This window comes from Chiloscyllium plagiosum, chromosome 3 (assembly GCF_004010195.1).
Source record: "Chiloscyllium plagiosum isolate BGI_BamShark_2017 chromosome 3, ASM401019v2, whole genome shotgun sequence".
NCBI classification, from domain to species: domain Eukaryota; kingdom Metazoa; phylum Chordata; class Chondrichthyes; order Orectolobiformes; family Hemiscylliidae; genus Chiloscyllium; species Chiloscyllium plagiosum.
The window spans coordinates 27,764,277-27,770,854 of NC_057712.1; the positions used below are offsets into that span (position 1 = coordinate 27,764,277).

The following is a 6,578-nucleotide window of genomic DNA, read 5'->3' on the forward strand; positions in this document are numbered from 1 at the left end:
CACACCTTTTGTACTATGGAAGGGAACTGGAGCACCCAGAGGAAACCCACACAGACCATGGGAGAATGTACAAACTCCACAAAAACAGTCACCCGAGGCTAGAATTGAACCTGGGTCCCTGGTACTGTGAAGTAGTAGTGCTAACCACTGAGCTACCGTGCTGTCCGATGACATTATAAAAATTGCAAGTGCGTATTTGAAGTTGACTATTTTAACTGAAACAGCCTCTTATATATGATTTTCAATTCTGGTGTTCAGTATTCAGTTCTGTGCAGCACAGCTCAGGAATTATGTACAGTATTAGCCTTTGAGGAGATGCAGTCAAACTCACTGAAACACTAGAACTAAAATAATTAGATTAGATTAGATTAGTTACAGTGTGGAAACAGGCCCTTCGGCCCAACAAGTCCACACCGACCCGCCGAAGCGTATACCACCCAGACCCATACTCCTACACTTACCGCTTCACCTAACACTACGGACAATTTAGCATGTTCAATTCACCTAACCTGCACATTTTTGGATTGTGGGAGGAAACCGGAGCACCCGGAGGAAACCCACGCAGACACGGGGAGAATGTGCAAACTCCACACAGTAAGTCGCCTGAGGCAGGAATTGAACCCGGGTCTCTGGCGCTGTGAGGCAGCAGGGCTAACCACTGTGCCACCGTGCCGCCCACCAATTGAATTATGAAAACAGATTTTGGGCATAGAATATTTAGGAGTGACCTGATTGAGAAGTTAAAAACTTGTTAAGGATTTAACAGGGCAGATGGAGAGAATTTTTTTCAGGGGTAGCCCAGAAAAGCAGGCTTAAATTAGAGCTATTCAGGATGGCATCAGGTAAAAATCTGGAACATTTACCCCTAAATTGTTGTTAAGGTTAGGTCAATTGGAAATTTCAAAATTAAGATCCATGGATTACAGGGGTATTGTAGGATATGGAGCTAATTGTTTTCAAGAAGGAGATACCTTGAGGTTAAAGGAGCAAAGGTCATGGGTGAAAGTAGAAACAGTGTACTGAGTAGAATGATCAGGTATGATTATATTGAATGCTGGAACAAGCTCGAAGGACTGAGAGGCCTACTCATGTTCCTATTCTCTCTGTTTCTATGATGCATGTAAATTGAGTTAAAATTCAAGTCTACCATGGTCTAGTTGTATGGCAGAACAGTCTCAAAGGCATGAATCACCTAGTCCTGTTCCTATACTCCTATGATCCTATGTAATAATGGAGTTAGGCAATTTTCTGATTAAGGCACTAGAACTATCACATATTCATTAAATATTGCATGATGGCGGGTGTGCAACATGTGGTCCATTAAACATTGGATATGGGTGTGCAGCAGTTGGTGCTCCAATATTATATGTAAAATGAGCTAAGTATGCTGAAAGAAATTAGAGACATCAAGTGATAATATTAGAAATGTATTTCTTTTAAATTCAATGTATGTATGATCTGAGTTGGTGCATGTAGCTGATTTAAATTGAATGACAGCAGTAGCGGACCACACACTGAAGGAGAACCACTTACACCCAGATTGCGTAATGGCCAACCAGAGCAAACTATCAATTGTGAAAGTTGCAGGTATTTCTATCTAATACAGAGATGATGGGGCCAGGATGCAAGATCCTGCTAGTGCTTCAGTGCTGCAATTCTGAACTGCTGAGGATGGTAGTGATTGATTTTTTTTTTAAATTGTCTTTATTTAATACTTCAGTGAGCTCAACATGACATATAATTAATCAGAAAAGATGGTGTTAGTTTTAATAATGGATTTAATGTAAATCTGTGATAAATACTTTTTGTATTTATGTATCATAAAGACACTAACAACATAGAAACTGAAAATAGGGACAATGCATGTCAACACCTGAAAGGAGAAATATGAGTTAAAGGTCAGCTATCACCTGTTATGAAAGTCGGTCTGCTGTGCATTTTCAACTCTTTTTATTTCAAATATGTTTACACTAAGGCTGCAGTTATTCTGTAAATGCTACTTAAATATAGAAATAGAATCTGACCGAACATAATATGTCTCACTGCAGTTCATTTCAGTTATATGGAGTCTTGAGATGAATTGTCAGAAGGCAGTGTTAATATGCTGCAAAGCGCTAACATTAACGTTTAACTGTATATTCAACCCTAGACGTCAAGCAGTCTTAGTTCTTCTTTATGTATACAAGGAGCAGGAATCTTGCTTCTGGTGGACCGGTTATCTGACATCAGGAGGTTGTGTAAATGTCACTTATTTATTTGTTTTTCATAGAAAAGTCATCTTATGATAGAGCCAAGAGAAATATCTCAAGGCAAAGTTCACCACAAAATTCAAGGATGACCACCTTGGGAGCTGGGTTTGGCCAGCCATATAAATGGTATACTTCCCTGTTGGGCATGACTTGCCGACTTAAAATTAGCCCAGGATGCATCCATTCCTAGAGTGTTACAAAGTAAACTAAGACCTCGGATGGTGGGCAGAAAGTGCTTGCACACTCAACCAAAAATTGCTAGATCACAGATTTGGCTAAAGATATGTATCCTGCACCTTAGCTAGAAGTAGGCATCTGATTCTATATAAGTGCAAGTAAAGGGCTTGTTGTCTGATTGAAAGCCTGTATCTGAAGATTTATCCTGAGGTAGTCATGTCTATTGTCAGCTGCACTCAAGGGGATTGCCTGTGGTAGGCCCAACCTGATCTAGAAGGTAAGCTACTTTGCAGAATATGGATCCAGGAGGAATAGGAGTCTTCACTCTCAACCTCAGCCCTGGAACTTGTACCCACATACCCGAAGGCCACTGTGCCTGAATTTTGCACTACTCATTGAAATAGGCTCCATTCTACTAATGCCCAAATCATAGAATCCCTACAGTCCAACAAGTCTGCACCAATCCTCCAACAAGCATCCAATCCAAAACAAGCCCCTTACCCTATTCCTAATCCACCTAACCTGTACATTTTTGTACTGTGGCAAGAAACCAGAACACCTAAAGGAAGCCTGTGCAGACACTGGGAGAGCACACAAGCTCTATGCAGACGGTCGCCCGAGGCTGGGATTGAACCTAGGCCCCTAGCACCGTGAGGCAGCAATGCTAAACACTAAACCACCAGGGCATTCTAATTCTTAAGGGAACTTTGGCATCATTATACAGGTGCACCCCTCACAGTAGTATAACCAACATTTCAGGCCAGAGATTTTTCTGGATCTTCATTTAAATCCATTATACCCTTAAATAAATGTTTTCAAAAATTGGTCTGCCAAGTTATGAGCCCTTAAAACTGTTGTATAACTTTGTAAATAATTCGCGTATTTTTGTGCATCAGAGTGCACATGGAATGTATCCTTCTATTGTGAGCTTGAGGTATTCCCCATATATTGCTGTAGAGAATATTAAGATAACTTACTCCTCCCCTAAATTTGTGATTTGATTGAAATGTTGTTGAAGCATTTGGACTTTTGCTGGCAGATGCAGATCCCATAGAGTGGTCACTGCGACCTCCTTTGGCCCAAAATGGTATTGCAGAATTATTCAGATTTTCTTTCAGTTGTAACTGTCCATTTTTAAGGTTTGGAATTCAGTTCAGCAGCAGGCCATTCTATCCTTCAAATCTGTCTGTCATTCAATGAGATCATAGCTCATCTGTATTCAGCTGTCATGCTCCATAAATCTTAATAACTTCAGCTAACAAAAATCTAACAGATGCAATTTTGAAGAGAAATTGAAATGCTAACACATTGTCTTTTATAGGAGAGACCTCCCCACCTCTGTGTGAAGTGTAACCTCACCTGAATGACCATTTTAAGGGTGTAACCTCCTATCTGTGACTCGCCAACCAGTGGGAAGAAAGATTTTCTCTACCTATCCCATCACTTTCTTTCAAAATGTTATAAATCTCAGTCAAGTTTTTTTCTTGACTTGCTATAAATTCAATAAAACACTGGCCTTTTATTATGTAGATATTTCCTCCTGCTGTAACCATTGAAGTCCTTGTAACATTCTGGTGAACCTATTGTGCGTGCCAACTCCCAAACCAGTATATCCATTGTGAGGTGTGATATCCAGTATTGTATACAGTTGGTCTAAACAGCATGTTTTATAGCTTTAGCAAATGTTTTTCCTTTCATTTCAAGCCTCCCAGTGAATAAAGCAAACAGTCCATGACCCTTCTTGATTGCTGCTTGTACCTTGTACATTTCAGAGCCGTGTACAAATATCATCGTAAATCTCTTTGGTCTTATGCTGTTCTTAGCTTTCCACTATGAAATAATGCAATGAGCTATCTTTTGTTTTGATCCAAAATGATAACCTCATATTTACCTGCTGCAACTTCATCTACTCACTTTATTTTGGAATGTTTGGTTGCTTTTTAAACTTCTATCTACATAAAGTTATGATTCTACCAACAACAATAAGTTTCGATATGGCTCTCTGTTAATTGGTCACTTTCTTTCAATTCAACCGCATACCCTTATGGTCTGTCTCCTCCAGCTGAATTAATCTCATAACAAGATCAATCATTTAGTTTCAGTTTTATCAGCTGACAGTCTCCTATGTGGAGTAGAAGGTCAATGTGATCTTTGCTTTGGTCTGAGGACCAATTCACATGTGTTCTAAGCGGCTTGAGCATCAATGGAAATTGGTGTTCAGGCCTTATCAGCATACTTGATTACACAGCAACACATCTAAGTGAAGAGACCTCTCACTAGTGAAACTCATCAGATAATTTCACAAAGGATGTTACTGGAGGAATAGAGAACAATAGGGAGAGTACTTTTGTCCCTCTTCATTTATCATGAAATATTTTGTTAAGACATAAGAAACCACTTACCTTTTCTTGGCAGTTGTGGGGATTCAGAATTGAACAAGTCTGTCAATAATTAATTTCTGCATGGATTCTTCAAAGTCATGAAATCCCAACAGTGTGGAAGTAGGCCATTCGGCCCATCGAGTCCACACTGACTCCCCCCACCCCAAAGCACATCCCACCCTGATCCACCCTGTCTATCCTACGTTTGTAACCCCACATTTATCATGGTTAATTCACCTAGCCTGCACATCCCTGAACACTATGGGCAATTTAGCACAGCCAATCCATCTAACCTGCTCATCTTTGGACTGTGGGAGGAACCCGGAGCACTTGGAGGAAACCCATGCAGACACGGGGAGAATATGCAAACTCTACATCGACAGTCACCCAATGCTGGAAACGAACACAGTCCCCAGCACACTGTGAGGCAGCAGTGCTAACCACTGAGCCACCATACAACCCTGACCTGTATTATATATTTATAATCATAATTTATATTTAATTGTATATACAAGGATCCTGTATTATATATTTAGGAGGCCAGCTGGCTCAGTCGGTTAGATAGACAGCATGTTGTTCAATCACACCAATACTGCAGAGTTAGTTCCGCTGAGAGTGGAAAGCAATGGCAAATCACCACTGACAATAATCGTGAATAAACTAGCTCAAGGAGAAGAAACATCAGTAGACAATGAGCCAAAGTCTTACCTTCAGGAAACAAATTTGTGTTTTGGATTTCCACCAGAAACTTGGTGCATTGTATATGAGTTTCTACTCCATGGTGTTGTAATTGGCCTCTGCGATATAACACATATAGAGTCCAGTCTTTGTCAGATAGCTGTAAAGGAAATTCTATTCAGTCTGCTAACTGATTTATTATTGATGTTACGTTGTCACACTTTAACTCAATTATTCCAACTTCATTTACAGAATTATTTTACAGAAGATTACATTTAATTTTTTATTGCAATTAGAATGGCATCATGGTCAGCACAACCATGGTAAGCTGAACGGCCTGTTCCTGTGCTGTACTGTTTTTGTTTCATTTTTAATGCTAAAAATAATTTGTTTAATTAACAAAAAATTTAAAAGACGTATCAGTGCTCTTCAGCTTGAGACCCAATGAGCCAGGCATGGTTTGAAATTATTTTTGAATTTTATTATGATATTCTAGAGTCATTTTTCTGAGTTGGTGCAATTCATGTCAATTTAAACTTGAGATGTCTTTTCAGCTTTATTGTCTGGTAGAATCTGAAGCTACATAATATTTTATAACAGCATAATAACATTGTTCTGCAAGCAAAACAGTTAAAAAGATATGAATATGCAAATCTTGTTCTAATAAAAATCTCCCTTGCTCTGTGATTCCACTTTCTCTATTCCTTATGTGTTCTGATCATAAAACTTTTATGACAGTGCAAGAAGTCATTGAAATTATGTGATTTCTCGTTACGGATGTTCTGAATCAAACTTTGCCTCCAGTATCTTTGTGCCTCACATGAGCGGCCTTAACAATTACCCAATGACCATAGGCTTTAGAATTCATGAAGACTGTCTTCAGTAAAGTATAATCCCAGCTTTGAAATATAATCAAATAATTAATAAACCACATATTTTAGCTGGGTTAGAGTGGTGCTGGAAAAGCACAGCAGATCAGGCAGCATCTGAGGAGCAGTAAAATCGATGTTTCGGGCAAATGCCCTTCATCAGGAATGGAGGCAAGGAGCCTCCAGGGTGGAGAGATAAGGGTGGGGGGGGGGGGGGGAGCGGA

At 39.6% G+C, this 6,578-nt stretch overlaps 1 protein-coding gene across 8 annotated transcripts in view; it reads left to right on the forward strand.

Moving 5' to 3' along the window:
* Positions 1 to 6,578, forward strand: part of dlgap2a (discs, large (Drosophila) homolog-associated protein 2a) — a 729,001-nt gene that overhangs the window by 626,779 nt on the left and 95,644 nt on the right. The window lies entirely within an intron of this gene.